Source organism: Balaenoptera musculus, chromosome 7, assembly GCF_009873245.2.
Source record: "Balaenoptera musculus isolate JJ_BM4_2016_0621 chromosome 7, mBalMus1.pri.v3, whole genome shotgun sequence".
Classification (NCBI taxonomy): Eukaryota; Metazoa; Chordata; class Mammalia; order Artiodactyla; family Balaenopteridae; genus Balaenoptera; species Balaenoptera musculus.
In genome coordinates this window covers 23,416,500-23,434,150 of record NC_045791.1, presented here as the reverse complement: position 1 = coordinate 23,434,150, position 17,651 = coordinate 23,416,500, and positions in this window count along the sequence as shown.

Genomic DNA, 17,651 nt, shown 5'->3' with positions numbered 1-17,651 from the left:
GTTGAAGAACCTCCTTTCAGATTTTAATAGCTTTATTAAGTCTCTCTACATAAGTGAGAAGTTTCAATTTTTTAAGACTCTCCTAACTGAAGACCATATTATGATTATTTTGCATAGATATAATCCACAAAGAAAATGCTCCTAAAGATATAAATATTTCTATGTCACCTTGTATATGCAGGGACAAATAATCATTTTGATTATTTTCCCCCAAATTTGGGTTTAAATGCTGTTCTTTAAAGGTATTTACCCATTCTTTCCCTCCTTATGACCCTCATTTTAAAAGAAAATGAATAGAGAAAAAAATAGGGAAAAAATGGTTAACACTGAAAAGGAAAATGGATGCAGTGATCCCTGAAGTTTAAGTAACAAGGCTCTTTAAATCAGTGCAATTTTTTTGCCCTTTTTTGACACTTTGAATAAGATGCATACGCTGGTGGATGTCTCAAGTTTTAAATGATGAACCAAGGAGTATAATATATCAGAAGAACATTCCTCTGAAGACATTTTTCTGAATGAGGAATGTGCCACCCAGAATGTGCTACAAAATGTTAATGGCTTCGAGGGTATTCACATTTGAACTTTATTGAAATGTGCTAATAATGAGAAAGATTGTGAAATTATATACTGGGTTGTAGAACAGTAGGATTATGGCAGAGAAAGCACAGGGAACAATGCATCATCGTGCCATGTAGGAGGACCTCAGGCATTCAGCAATCAAGGGATGGGTACCACTAATCTTTCTCTTGCTGTGATTTCTAACAAACCTTAGCAGCAAGGGAATTTAGCGTGACTTTGATAATGAGATTAATAGCTAAACCAAGAGGCAGGAATGGCCAAGGGGAGCCAGTAGTTTAAAAACGTGTATTTTCTTGAGCGCTAATGTCAATGGGCTAGTCACTTTTAACCACCCTGGTCCCCTCTCATCTTCAGTCCAAATCAACAGATTCACCATGAAGAGCAGGCAGGGATAAAATATTTTACTTTTTACTCCATCAAAGTTTTGAAAGTCAATACCTGTAATTTTTTAGGAAACTAGAAAGAGCCTTACCCCACCTTGATGGTGTAGGTATCACAACTGGTTATGGTGATGCTTCCTTCTGGCTTCCTGCCCGGAAACCGAGCATGGTCTATATTTTTTCAAGTTTATATTTCCATCAAATTCTATTCTTTTGGACTCTGACTTCCAGTTTCATCAAGAAAGCACTCCTTTTAAGTTTCCATTCACAACTATATTAGAAAAAAGATTTATTTTTGTTTCACTTTCAAATTGGATATTACCTTCTGACAAAATATAGTAGGGGTTTATAGGGATGGTCTATACGCCACAGAAATCATATTTAGTAATCCTTTAGTTGATTCTCATATATTTAGGTTTTGCCAAAAGTAAGCTTAATGAATGGGGTACCACTGAGATGGCAGTAACAGTTAAAAATAGGAGATATTATTTTAGACAGATGGAGCAAGCTAAATCCCTGTTCCCGTTCTGGCTTTTGTTAAGATACCACCTTTGCTTTTAGCTATCCATTATTCACCCTCACAGAAATGTTAAGTTGGAAAATGAACCCTGCCATTTATCTCTAATGTTCACTTAACAGAAATAAATGCAGCTACCACCTTCCAACTCTGTATTATATGAGACGGAGTGTCTGAGTGACTATAACCTTGACAAGGTGTCTCATCACTTGTCTGAGAGACACATTCAGTCAGCGTCTGATCACACACTGGGATCAGAAATAAATTCTTGAACACTTTGAATCCAGCGTGGAGAATGGAGTTCATATTTGGGGAGCAATTCGATTGGCTGGCAACAGATCGCAGATAAATGCAACAGAACTCTTAAGGACTGGAGAGAATTACTGACTTAGACTCCTGATCACCTATTTCCATAATACTTTGTTATTTTGCTGTTAATAATCACCATCCTGACATCCAGCTAACAGCATTTCATTCAGGCTTTTTCCTTTCTTCCCGCATGATCTTAATCTCTTTCAAGGGGGATATATGAGGTCAGATGTCCTGGGGAACACATAATGAATTCAAAATTTTACTTAGCTTAATTCAGTTTAAATACACAAAGGACACCATAATTTAAATTTAAAAAAAAATACTCACCTAGATTGTAGACCCATAAAAAAGGTAGCTTCAGGCCAACATTGTGAAGCTAAACTAATCAACCTTCTAAAATAGTATTTGTTAAATATCCAAAAGCTTCCACCTCTGATTACCTCCACAAGATATGGAATAATTACATCTGTTTGAATCAGAAATCAAAAATATTAGAAATGTATGTGACTAAAAGATTATCCAGTCTAATCCATTATTAGAGTTTAAATTAGCAATACATTGTGAAGATATTTGTTTAATAAACACCTACATAGTGTTAATTATAAGTCATTGCTCTAAGAAATCCATAAATAATCACTTTAGTTTCACAACAAGCAGTGAGAATACTGTTATTATGCACATTTTACAGATGAGTAAACTAAGACATTAAGAGACATAAAGCAACTTGCCCAGAATCACCAGTTGGTAAGTGGCAGATATAGGATTCAAACCCTGGAAGTTTGGCCACAATGTCATGCTATTTTGTGACTCATGAGAGTTAAAACAAGAACTTTTCATGCTCAGTAGATGTCTTATTGGCTGACTTCAGAGGGCTGGTGACAAAAGCTCAATTTTCCTAGGTGCCATTATAATGATCTTGCTCAAAGAGGGATGATTGCTAATCTTAAGTAATCACCACCATTGTTCAAAGGGGATTTATATGTTATCTCATTTAATCTTTCACAGCCAACCTGCATAGGCATTTCTAATTGTATTTTACAATTAGGAAACTAAGAATCAGAGAAGTCAAGTAATTTTCCCAACGTCACAGTGCAAACAAGTACACATTCCAGTCTGCCTGACTCCAAATTTTCCTCCCTACCACATACCACATTTTCTGAAAATTCTGTACGACTGGATGATATGATCTGTGGGCTTCTTTAGGAAAGTAACTTATACTTTTGTTTTTCCCTAAAGACACTAACTACTGTCTTGCACTTCACACTTACCCATGAGCTCAGGTACTGAGGTACAGATTGACCACAGCTAGTCACTAAGAAGGGAGAAAACCTTTAGACAGGGCCATTTAGAAATGTTCACTAACCAAGCATACCTAAATAATATATTCTCACATGTGAAGACTTAAAGCAATTGAACAAATTAACATTTTCATCAGTTCAAATAAACATACAACTTATTAAAAACCTTCAATAATTTGGGTCAAAACAACAACTCTTACCTTTGTCCTTCAATTTTGAGACCCACTATTTTGAGGACCTACTGCCCCTGTGCTCAGGCTGATTGTCTGTTGCTCTACGCAGTCTAAGGGAAATGGGACTTCTAGGATGTAGAGGGAGAGAGGTAAGTTCATGGACCTTATAGCCAGGTGGGCTGGTTGTAAATCCTGACTCACCACTTACTTGAGCAGCTATGCAAAGGCTCAGTGCCTCAGTTTCCGTAACTGTAAATGAAGATTATAATAGTGCACCCCTCATAAGGCTGAAATAAGTATTAAATGCTTCATATAATGAATAAAACCTGACCTGTTTTGTTTGCTACTATTATAACTGATATCACAGTATTTTTACCTTATTTCGTACCAATTTTGCTCTCGCTTAGATGGATGCAGTGGGAAACATTGAGTTTATAGGGATTGAATTGTTTCCCTGACACTACCTGATACACCTAAAAAGTCAGTATCCCTAACTACCTGTACACAACCTAACTACCTGTACCCAACCACGATTGAGTATCTAGCTTTAATGTGTGTCACACGCATAAGTTTTTACACATCTAAATTAAAAGCCCTTATTGTTGGGGCTTCCCTGGTGGCGCAGTGGTTGAGAATCTGCCTGCCAATGCAGGGGACACGGGTTCGAGCCCTGGTCTGGGAAGATCCCACATGCCGCGGAGCAGCTGGGCCCGTGAGCCACAATTACTGAGCCTGCGCGTCTGGAGCCTGTGCTCCGCAACAAGAGAGGCCGCAAAAGTGAGAGGCCCGCGCACTGCGATGAAGAGTGGTCCCCACTTGCCACAATTAGAGAAAGCCCTCACACAGAAACGAAGACCCAACACAGCCATAAATAAATAAATAAATATTTAAAAAAAAAAAAAAAGCCCTTATTGATATAATATACAGCTATTTGCTTTTAATTTCAGTAAATTACTATCTTAAATATTAGTTGTCTTTTGTCTGTTTGAAAGATTACCTAAAAAGGAAAACTGGATATGAATGAAATCTCTATGTGCCTTTGATCGACATTTGTTTCATGTTCCATAGTCCTTTGTCACGTATGGACTAACTTTATTGAACCCTGTTATTAATAAGAAAGTCACATATCTCTCATATTTCACGATTTCTGACCACTTGGTCCAGTGCTAAATAACATTTCAATGCCTCTACTATAGAAAATTCTCAAAGACTAGCATTTACTCAGTTGTAAAGATGCCTAGGCAGTTGCTGTAAGATCCTAAACAATGGGATAAAAAGGGAATGATCTCTGTCCCTCAGCTTTATCCAGTAGTATACCATCTTAGCATTCACTAATTCATAATTCAGCATGATCACCTGGAACTCTCACTTATGTGGCAAAGTACTTTATCTATCTATCTATCTATCTATCTATCTATCATCTATATCCATCTTCTATAACTTCTCCTTTTGCTTCTCTACTCATCCATTATTCCTAAATTAAAGCATTGAGGCCTTTCTAGACTCTTTGCCCTAAAAGAGACATTTGACAGATTAGAAGGCAGGGAAAAAAATTTGTATTCTGAGATTTTATCTCTACAAACTTTGATTCTTAATATAAACTGAGAAGACACCAGGTTTATAAATTAGGAAATTTTCAGCTATTATTGGCAAGGCTTCTATTATCCCTGGCACTATAATGGCCTCAAAAGACCCAGTTCAGTCTATTTCTATTTGCTGTAGTGGTCTAACAAAAGTCAGTCCCATGTTGAAGGACAAAGGAGAGGAGAAGTTTAAGATCCTAGTGGGTCCTCAGAGAGGGCATCTGCACTGGGAATTCCTGAAAGAACCTTGGCAAGGAGGAAGTCCTCTGAGAGCAATTCAGGATCCACTTACTGCCCGAGGAGCGGGTCTAAACTAATGAGGAAGAGACGGCCCCACTGAGATTTCTGCCCCGCAGGGAAATAGATCACGGCAAGGTAATTCCCATGACTCCAAGTATGTCACACGTGGGTCACTTAGAGCAGTGAGGCACAAAAGGGCTGGTTGAAGAGCAGTAAGAAACGACCTGGCATTTACATACAAGGTCTGAGGGTCAATGCCCAGGCAGGATGATGGGCATCTCATTTGAGTGAAGAAATGATAACAGGGTCCCCTCACTCTTTGGTCCTCCATAAGTCTCCTGCAACTCAAACCCAGATTTATGGAGAGAAAAGATCTCTGAGAAATGTCTACTTCCGTTTCTTCCATTCTAGTTGAATGAGAATGAAAAAGAATGAACAGAAAATTGAAGTCATCGTTCTTAATATACCTGAATTCTGTGACTTGTACCAGCTATACATATAATCAGAGATATCTTTCTTGTCCTCTTTGCTATTACCACTACCTCTGCCACGGCAGACTTCCTGTGCTCGTTTTTCTCCTCCTTCACTGTTACAACCAGTTTGTTCTAAAGGATGTCCCATTGCAGAACCAGATCACAGTGTCATAGTTCTTTTATGTATATCAGTTTCCTCTTTCCCAAGTGTACACATTCAGGAAGAGGACTGGGAAAGAAAGGGGTGTGTTTTTGTGCATTATGGATATGTGTGAGTGCGTACGTGTGTATTTGTCCTTGAATGGCCAGATGGTTAGACACAGTCTCACACCTTGCCATGACCCACCGCTCTCTGCCTGCGGGGCTTGATGTGGCCCCGTCTCCCAGACTTCCACTTCACTCGTGGCTATTTTCTTTCAGGGAGCCATGTTCCCTCCCTCCAGTTCCACCCCTTGAGCAAAACCTTGTCCATCTGCCTAGTTGATATACTTCTGATTCACAATGTTAATTTCTAAGTCTCTCCCAAGTGCATCTTTGGACACACAGCAGGGGCAGAGCTGGGCACCTGTCTCAGGGTGCTGCTCAGTTAGTGCAGGTTTAGTTAATGAACACTCAGAACATTCTACAGCAGTGAGGGAATGGACCTGCCTATGGAACAAAGAGGATCTCTTGGGGTTTATGTGGCCTCACGACAAACACCAGTCTGACCGACTCTCATGGCAAAACACCAAATCCTGTGTTTCATGAAACATTTTAATTCCTTCATTAAGGTGGCTTCCGTCTTTCAGAACCACAAACAAGAAGTGGATGAGAGAATAATTTGAGGTTTTACCATTATAGATAGTTTGCATCTTACAGTGTGAAAAGTGACTTCTTTTCTCAAATGAGTAATTCAAACACAAACTCAGGGTAAATGGCTATTTTCTGAAAAAGGAAAAATGCCCTTGTGTCAAGGTCATGGTCCAGGTCTGGAGATAAAGTGCCCTTCAAATACCTTCTGTCTTCCCTAGTAGTGTTTTGATCCGTGAGCTGACCTTGCTTGTGTGGTTAACCGGGCTGATTTCTTATAATCAGGACAGACGATTCTCATTTATTAAACTAGCGAAAGCTCCCCAATGAAACACAGTCTTTCTGAATATACAGTTTAAATGGATTGTAATCCATTAACTTTCATTATAAAGTTCTTTATTCTCTTGTGTTTAAGCCCTTCAAGATGTGAATTTATTATCATAACCATAATTTAGTTAAGAAGGGTTTACGATGTTGTGAAGAATTTGAGTCTTTATCGCTATAGAAGGGATAGATATTAATTCTCTAGTTGGTTGCTGAACATAGGCACACATGGATTAAATTAATGCACACTCATACAGATTTCAATATTACATTTCCCTCAGAATGGTACTATAAATGCTTACTTTGGAAGAATTCCATTTTACAAACATCAGCTTAAAATGAAGGTAAGATACTTATATTTCCCTATTTTTCCCAAGTCTCTACAGAGTTAGTTTGTAGGAAAAAAATGCTTCATAACACAAATTATTTTCATTCTTAATGCATGACAGCCTGGTACCAAAAAAGTAGTTATTTTTCTTTACATTATGACTGACCAAGTCCCTTGAATAAATGACAAGATTATCTAAGCTCTGAGATTTCTTCTTAGGGTAGTTTTCTATTATGCTGTTGATTATTCCTATAACCTATCAAAAAATATCACAGTTAGTAAGACTCTCAGAAGAAAAACCTGGCTTTTATTTTTCTTCTCATAAAAGCTCATCAGAACTTCGTAATATTTTTAAAAATATAAGAACCATAGGAATTACCATAATAAAACCCCTCCCAGTGGTGGATTAAGCACCAAATTCTTTAGGCTTTGAGGAATTTTCTTTTTCAAGATAAAATGTTATATTTATTATAGTATTTATGTATCTTCTGACGGTTTAACAAGTATAAAACGGTGCTAATATTTTAATTACGTTTCTATCTTTTTATGGGTCACCAACCAAGTTTTTGAAGGCATTATGCTAAGTGAAATATGCCAGACAGAGAAAGACAAATACTGAATGATCCCATCGTATGTGGAATCTGCAAGGATCGAAACTTATAGAAACAGAGTAGAAAGGTGGTTGCCAGGGGCTGAGAGGGAGGGGAAAATGGGGAGATGTTGGTCAAAAGGTACAAACTTCCAGTTATAAGATAAATAAACTCTGGGCATCTAATATACAGAATAATGACTACAGTTAACAAAAATGTATCATATCCTTAAAAGTTAAGAGAATAGATGTTCAATGTTCTCACTACAAAAAAAATAGTTGTGTGAAGTGATAGATGTGCTAATGAAACTTATTGTGGTAATCATTTTACAATATATATGTGTATCAAATCACGTTTATACCTTAAACTTTCAGAACATTATATATCAATTAAATTTCAATAAAGTTGGTTAAAAAAATATTTTGGAACTAGATAGAGGTGATGGTTTTAAAACATTGTGAAAGTACTAAATGCAAATTAATTATACAGTTTAAAATTGTTCATTTATGTTATGTGAATTTTACCATAATAAAAAATACATTACCAAAAAAAGTTGGAAATGGAACAAAAATAAAAATAATAATCTAAGAGATACAAGCAGTTTTGGGATAAATATTTACAGCACTCAATGAAAACATTAGTAAAGGGGAGAAGTCTCAAATCAACAGCCTAAGTTCCTACCTCAAGAACCTACAAAAAGGAGAGCAAAATGAACTTAAGCCAGTCTCAAGAATGATGATATTAAAGAGGAGAAATCAATAAAATCGAAACAAAACAAAACTAAAATAATAGAGAAAAGCAATGATACTAGCTGGTTCTTGAAAAGATTGATAAAATTGACAAGCCTCTAGCAAGACTGGTGGAGAAAAAAATAAAGGAGACACACATGACCAATACCATAAATGAAACAGGTATATCATTACAGACCCTGCAGAAGTCAAAAGGATCATAAGGGAATTCAGTGAACTCTGTACACATAAATTTGACAATTTTCATGAAATGAACCAGTTCTTAAAAAACACAAACTACCACAACTCGCCCAATTTGACATTGATAATTAGAGTAGCCCTATGACAGTTAAAGAAATTAAAGTCATAATTTAAAAAACTATTAAAAAAGTGCTCTCCAGGCCCAGATGGTTTCACTGGAGAATTCTTTCAAATATTTAAGAAGAATTAACATTAATTCTACACAATCTCTTTCAGAAAATAGAATAAGAAAGAATACTTCCCAAATCATTTTATTAAGCTAGAATTACTTTGATGCCAAAACCAGACAAAGGAAAAAGGAAACTAGGGGCCAATATCACTTTTGATTATAGACAGAAAAATCTTTAGCAAAAATTAGCCAATAGAATTCAGATATATATATATATATATATATATGTGTGTTGTGTGTGTATACACATATATGTGTGTGTGTGTATATATATATATGATCCTATAATGATACTCAATTTGGCATAAAATTGAATTTGGCATTTTATACATATTAAAAACATATATGGATTTTATTTTATTTTTCAGTAACTGACAAAAGCTCAAGCTCTAATCCATTTCTTTTTGAGAATTTGCCTTATCTTTTCTAACATTTACTGTGTCACAGTGATCTTCAGAAAGCAGTCAAGTTGATCTGATAAACAAACGTTTGAGACATGACACTACTCATTATTGTAAGAATATTCTAGTACCCATGCTTACAATAAGCACAAATAGAAAAAGAATCCTTCCTCTCTCCAGCCTCCTTAGAATTTATATAGTGGGTCAGGCTGCCCTAGATGGCAAACTGTTATCTGTTTAGTAGTCTATATTTTCACACAGTTCTAGTTAGAGAATTGATTAAATCTTAAAAGAAGGTAATCACTGGATACCCTGGAATCACTCCTGAGGGTCCAAGCAGAATGGAGATGTGCCCCTCAGTTTTTGGATAGTGGTCTTCATTGGGGTGGCCTTTGTATAAATGTGAAATAGGCAAAAAGAAGCTGTAGGGCACTCAATCACGCCTCTCTGGATTCTTTCTGCTTCTGTGACACTCCTCTCTTTTCAGTTATTTTTCTTCTCTATCCATCCCTTCCTCAGAAAAAAATACTCAAAGGGATCTAATACTCTCCATTCACTTTCACTTTCACATTCACATAAATTGAAGTCCATATATTCTCTCTTCCAAAGTATTTACCTTTCACACCTTATCTATGATAGAGAAATAGGTAATTCCATTGTATTAATGGAATTTCAGGTACTGGTGTACAGAAGCTGCTGTGGAGGGATCATATAAAAGGTCACACTTACTATACTACTACAATGTAGTCTGAACTTATTTTATACATTCTGAATTTTAAAATACAATATAAAGGTAAGAAAAGGGGTGTGTTACACTGAAAATTAGCACAAGTTTGGTTTTCTTTTTTATAGCATTTTCATAGCATTAAAATAAGTTAAATGTATTAGTCAGGGTTCTCCAGAGAAAAAGAACCAATACAAGACATATCTCACTTTCTCCAGAGAACCCTGACTAATACCTTTAACTTATTCATATATGTATATTATTTATAATATAATACAATATAGGCTTATATTACATAAATAGTATATACTATACATATTATGTGTGTATAATTTAGATTTATCATTAGGAATTGGATCATGCAATCATAGAGGTTGGGAAGTCCAGACCTAGGAGAGCCGATGGCATAGTTCCACACCAAGTCTGACCTGAGAACCAGGTGAGTTGATGGTGTAAGCTCTAGTCTAAATCCAAGTCTAAAGATAGGAGAAGACCAATATCCTAGCTTAAAGACTGTCAGGGAGAAAAAATTCTTCCTTACTCAGCCTTTGTATTCTATCCAGGTCGTCAGTGGATTATATGAGGCCCAACCACATTGGGGAGGGCAATCTGCTTTATTGATTCACCAATCTGAATGTTAAACTCATCCAGAAATACCCTGATAGACACACCAGAAATAATGTTTGACCAAATATCTGTGCACCCCATTGCCCAGTCGAGGTCACACATAAAATTAACCATCACATTATCAAAAATCTTTTAAAAACTTAGTACCAAATTTGGAGGGCGGGTGGGGGGCACTCTTAGATTTTTATGTCGTTACATAGCACACCATGTATATTAAGTAAGTTTTCACTTCTCTGCATTTTGGGGGAGGGGTGAAGCAGGGGAAGGACTTCTTTTCCTATAAATCAATTTCAAATTGATTTTCAATTTTCCTGTAAATCAATAAATTACTATCTTATAAGTAAGGTGCTTATATATTTACTGATTCAAATTAAATTAGAAATTATTTTATATGGACTCATTTCTTGACAGTGCCCTCGTAATTATAATAAATAATCAAAATTAAAGATTTTGTTTGCCATTCTTATGCACTCTTGGAAAAAAGAGAAATGATAAAAAAAATTCTATTGTAAGAGCTCTTAAAATCTCTGGTGGAGAAAGTCAGCCTTCGGAATACTATTGTTGTCTTAGATAAAACATTAAAAATACTGACTTTGGGCTTCCCTGGTGGCGCAGTGGTTGAGAATCTGCCTGCCAATGCAGGGGACACGGGTTCGAGCCCTGGTCTGGGAAGATCCCACATGCCGCGGAGCGACTAGGCCCGTGAGCCACAACTACTGAGCCTGCGCGTCTGGAGCCTGTGCTCCGCAACAAGAGAGGCCGCGATAGTGAGAGGCCCGCGCACCACAATGAAGAGTGGCCCCCACTTGCCGCAACTAGAGAAAGCCCTCGCACAGAAACGAAGACCCAACACAGCCATAAATAAATAAATAAATAATTTAAAAAAAAATACTGACTTTATCAAAAACATTTTATGTTTTGCCCTGATTTTCCTAGTAAAACCCATATTGGACAAATCCCACCATCATAATAATCTGGACATAGGAGACACACTTAGCATTCCTAGTTAAAAAAAAAAAGGAAGAGAGATGGCAGAAACAACTAACACCACAACCTCAGAAACCAACATCATGAAAATGGACCATGAACACGTGTGTGTGTGTGTGTGTGTGTGTGTGTTAAAAATAAAACTTTTCCATTGTTTGTTGTTCAATGTCAAAGTAAGATTACAGGCAAGACTCAACATGGAGTAAATACTGAGTGGCTTCAAAATGTATTCTGTCTCTCAAGAAACTCTGACAAAGGATGGTTTAAGGTTATCTTGAATTCTTCTGAGATAAAGGCTTACAAAAAGGAATGCACCCATATTCCTGTTCATATCTGCATCATCAAGATTACATACAGGGCTTCCCTGGTGGCGCAGTGGTTGAGAATCTGCCTGCCAATGCAGGGGACACGGGTTCGAGCCCTGGTCTGGGAAGATCCCACATGCCGCGGAGCAACTGGGCCCGTGAGCCACAACTACTGAGCCTGCACGTCTGGAGCCTGTGCTCCGCAACAAGAGAGGCCGTGATAGTGAAGAGGCCCGCGCACCGCGATGAAGAGTGGCGCCCGCTTGCTGCAACTAGAGAAAGCCCTCGCACAGAAACGAAGACCCAACACAGCCAAAAATAAATATAAAAATAAATAAATTTAAAAAAAAAAAGATTACATACAATATCCAATCTAATGAACTCTTTACCAATGGACTTAAACTTTTTTTGTATGCAGGCATTGATTTCAACTGTATTCAGCACCAAATCTAAACCTAAATTGTGTTGTTTTCAGAAAGAGGGAATTATTCATTTAGTATCAGGTTTATTACCTTTTGTAAATTATTCCTCCTAAGAAACAAACAAGAAAAATGTAGCAGAGAAGAAAAGCAAAATAAGATATATTTGCACTTTTATTTCCAGTTGCCCTTTGATTTTCTATATGGCTTTCTTCAAAGAAAAACAGATGGGAAGCTTTCAAGGAAGTCACAAGATGTTAGAGAATTTACAAAATAAGATGTATGTGGGAAGGTTAAGAGAACTGTGCATGCTCCGTTTGGAGGATATAGGAAGACAGAGTGAAACATCAAAATTGTCAACACGTATTTAAAAGGATAGCAGGGCAACATGTTGTTGCCATTGACCAGAACCAGGAGGAATTGAGTTAAATGACAGCAGGAAAAATTCTGGAGAAAGGCAGGCCTCACTCCCACCCCACCTTCAACCCATTCTAAATCAGTGCTACCAAATTCTCATGCAAAGAAATGAAAAGGATCAAGCCATTATTCATATTCAGTAAGTTCTGAAATAGTTCAAGTCCAGTGATGACCACCAAATGAAAATAGATAGCCAATCCAAGAACTTGTTCTAAGTGCCTGGCATCCATCTCCATGTATGGTTTGTTCTTCAAATTGAAAGTTAGGTTGAAAGGATACTCTGGATGTGAAGGGCCTGAGGGGCCAGGACTTCTCAAGTCTGTTATATTAACTAGTCTGCAGTTACTGAGAGCACATCCTTTTGCACAGAGGCCCCTGGAAAAGACAAAGGGCCCTGGCCTGGCCATTGAGAGAACTGAGCTTTGGTTCTGATATGTAGTTAAACAGAGGGTTCCATCAGGAAGTGCTGTAGAGGGATTTCCCTGGCAGTCCAGTGGTTAAGACTCCGTGCTCCCAATGCAGGGGGCATGGGTTCGATCCCTGGTCAGGGCACTAGGATCCCACATGCCCCATGGTGTCACCAAAAAAAAAAAAAAGAAAAAAAAGAAGTGCTAGAGAGTCACTAACTTTCCTTCCAGCTCTGCTGCCCAGAAAAGAAGGTAGTTGTTTGGAGAAGAGCCTCTATTTGTTGTATTTTATTCTCTTATTAGAGCCGTTGTGAGCTGCTGTTGAAATATAAAACCTATATTTTATAGCCCTTCGAATTCTATAAGTTGCCCCTTTCCTATATTTTATTTTAGTGGATACTTACAACTTTTTGAGGAAGACATTATTATCCCCATTTTAATGACCCAGAGAGTTTCAAATAGAACATTATCAGTAAGAGCAGATCCAAGTAGAATTATAGAGTAGAAATCTTGAGTAGCTGTGCTAAACATGAGAGCATTGAAACCCAGGAGAAGTGAAGAGAGAGAAGTGACAGATTTATGAGAAAGGTGGACGTGACGGAGTTGTTGAAATAATGTGCTTACATATCTAATTTTATATTCTCACAACCGTATCAGCTGCTTTATCAAGATATCAGCAGAGTCATCCTGTCCCGAGATCTCCGCAGAGTCAAATGTAAAATAGATAGCTAGTGGGAAGCAGCCGCATAGCACAAGGAGATCAGCTCGGTGCTGTGTGACCTCCTAGAGGGGTGGGATGGGGGGGTGGGATAGGGAGGGAGGGAGGGAGATGCAAGAGGGAGTGAGGGAGATGCAAGAGGGAGGAGATATGGTGATATATGTATATGTATAGCTGATTCACTTTGTTACACAGCAGAAACTAACATAACATTGTAAAGCAATTATTCTCCAAAAAAGATATTAAAAAAAAAAATCCTATTCATATGGAAAGTCCAATGCCTTCTCCAACATTTCCACTAATCCCTGCAGTTCCAAATTTGCTTGCATGCTCCTGATGGATTCTTAATTTTCTTTTTTTTAAATATATATTTCTTTATTTTTTATTCTTTTGGCTGCGTCGGGTCTTAGTTGCGGCAAGCAGATCTTTCGTTGTGGCGCGCGGGCTTCTCTCTAGTTGTGGTGTGGGGGTTTTCTCTCTCTAGTTGTGACGCACAGGCTCCAGAGCGCATGGGCTTTACAGTTTGTGGCACGTGAGCTCTCTAGTTGAGGTGCGCGAGCTCAGTAGTTGTGGTGCTCAGGCTTAGTTGTCCCGTGGCATGTGGGATCTTAGTTCCCCGACCAGGGATCGAACCCTCGTCCCCTGCATTGGAAGGTGGATTCTTTATCACTGGACCACTAGGGAAGTCCCTCTTAATTTTCTATATGTATCTAACTGCTTTTTACTTACTGAGTTACTCTTAGGACCCATTTTTCAACTCTTGATTCCATGTTCCCTCACCCAAACTGCCATTCGTAGGAGATACAGAGTTTGCTATAGACTTTTACACAGAAGAGATTCAGGGGATACTGGAGACGAGCACTTCATTGCAAGACTATATAGCAGATGATTTAAAATGGAGCATTATTCTCCCATGTTACACAAAGTCCCTTGGCAATTTTTACCAACTTATCTGAATAGATGGACTGTCGCTTTCCTCCCTTGTTTCCTACAAACTCATGTGCTTAAAATTTCACTATCTCTACCCCAGTTAGAACATGTTCGTAAATAAAGACATTCATTCTTTAAGAGAAATCCTGGTGTCAAGCAGGGAAATAATTTTAACTAGGCTTACTTCACAGATAAAGAATTCCACAGCAGGCATAGTTAATTAGCATGTTTTAGGTGTTCTCACTTACAAAGTACTGTATTCTCACTTACAAAGTACTAGAAGAAACATATAAACCCAAGTCTTTCCAAACTTTTATATAGCCAAGGGAAACATATTTCATCTTATGCATAGCTTACTCTAAACAAGCCTAACTCATGTTTAAGAAACATGTTGTAGTAGAATCTCTATTACATTTCTCCACTATGGAACACACTAGGCACATGGAAAATCTTCTAATCCTTCTCGAACTATCCCGACCTCAGCCCAGGGATTCACTAATTCTGCAAGGTTGACATGAGGATCTCCATTCAGTGCACATACATTTATAATTCCTTCTTGTTTGCTTGAATGCTTTTTGGAGGTAACTTATCTCGGACTAACTTGGGCCTCACTACAACTATGTGGAATTACAGGAAGGAGAGCGGTCTGACTTTTTGAAAACTTCCTTAACCCCATGACTGGACAATAACACCTGAGCTTCAAGGGCATCCCCTCTCCAAGGGCTTATCTAGACCTTTCACACTGTTCTTCTGGCATTGGTGAGTTATCTGTGTGATCTGTGTGTTCAGATGGAAGCAAAGGATTTTGGAACATACCAGCCAATGTGCCAGAGTTCTGACAGAGTGTCCTGGAGCACCCGGTCCTTGCCTATGTCTTTTTCTAAAGTCCTTTTTCTTTAGAGCTTTTTTTTTTGGTCACACTCTTGAGAGATATTCATATAATGTGAGGGAGAAAGTAGATATCAGGTCAAAACTACCTTGGTACCATTAACATGCCCTCATGCCTCTTAGTGGCTCTTTAACACTCTAGATCAGTAAATAAATGGTCGTTAAGAATCTTGACCTCATGTTTTTTTCTTTTTCTTCTCGTGACTTAACCAGCAATTCCAACGAGGTTACCCGATAAGAAGGAGCATGTGCTAAATATCCTTTTAAAAAGCAAGGGCAGAGGCAGGGCTCAGTAGAGAAGGGCTTATTATCAGAAATGAGGATGAATTAAGTAGGCTTTAAATTATTTCCCTTTTCTAATTTCTCTCTAAATTATAATGAAAATTATTCATTAGCTTTCCAATGGAAAAAAATGCCTATTTTGAGACATTTACTAGGTACCCTCTACATCATTACACAGTGGAGAGAATCTTGAAATATGCTGTGCACAGTCACTAAAATTTTTCCCGGAATATTTTAATAGCATCTCTAGAGTATTTTGGGATGATGACATTCTGTGGAATGACTATGAACTGCAATAATAATCCTGAAAAACAGCTCTGATAATAAAGTATCTTTGAGTCTAATTTCCTTACCCAGTGCTCCCTTCCACTTAGTTAAGGTCAAATGGGACTTTACAAATGATGCGAGTAGAATAAGGTTTTGTTGTTTCTCCCATGTAACACTTGCCCTTTTTCAGAAATAATCATTTCTACCCTTCTTCCTGGTGACATCCTGCTGCCCACCGGGCAACAAGGACCCAAAAAAGCAGCAACCATTCAAGAAGACCTGATGCTCACGTGAAGGAGTTATCTAAAATTCCCACCCAAACCACAGCAAGGGACACCTACATGGGAGATGCTCTACATTATGCACACACGCCTTCTAGACTCTTAGAAATACAAGATAATTCAAAGGACCTCGTGAGAGATTAAAAAGTTGACCACTTCATTTTCAAATAATGATACATAATCCACGGTCTACTTTGAAGAATTTTGAGTTTAAAATGGAATCCTGAAATACGCTGCACACAGTCACTGAAAACTCTCTTTGAATATTCTAATAACATCTCTAGAGTCTTCCTACAGGATGATCTTCTGTAGAATGATTAGAAACTGGAATACAAGTTGTAAAGCCTCTCTGATTGTAAGATATCTTTGAGTCTGTTTTCTCTCTTGCAGTACTCAGTTCCATTGAATCAAGGTCAGTTAGAACCCTTAAAGTATATACGTGTTGGCTGATCAGTTAACTTTAAAGGCATTAAAATAGCTATAACATGGTGGGCAAAAGGTAAGATAACATATATCAAGGTGGTAAAATGAAAAATAAGGTCTTTCTCCCCAGGAAGGTACAATCTCCCTGGCAGAATTGAGAATATAAACGAACATCACTCATGCTAAAAAAATTTTACTTTTCACAACTGCGACGTCAAGGAACTCCTGAACTATTTTTTTCAATTACTCCCCTCAGCCCTTCCCCACCTTGCATTTTTTAATTCCTTTGTGGATATTCTGTATTTGTAAAGGAGTCTGACTAGTTTTATACTCATGTTTATCTCATTAAGCTCTCGTTAGCAAATTCAAACTTTCTAGGAATTTAATTAGCAGACTCTCAACTCTCCTCAAACTATCCATAATGTAGAAGTTCTAAATAACAAAACAAAACCATTAGAAGTTCTAGTACAGTTTACCAGTGATGATCAAAGACTACATGAAGTCATCCAGGGGTTAAATATCATTTAACTGAAGGTGGGAAGTGCTTCACTTTTCCTAACACAAATGCTGGAAATAGAGGTCCTGTCAAGTAACCAGTTGGAAATGATCAATTATGAAAATGTATTGCTGGGCTGACAGCCCTGGAGAAGATGGATTAATGACTCTTCAGTGAACTTTGTCTGATCCTCTCCCTCCAAGATGGGGGGAAAGCTGTATGCTATCTCAGCAGTTGTAATCACACCTCAATGACCTTATTCTAATGGCAAGAAAAATTAGTTCCCAGAATTTGTTTAGTTGTGTATTGCATACAACTTATTAGGCACATATTAC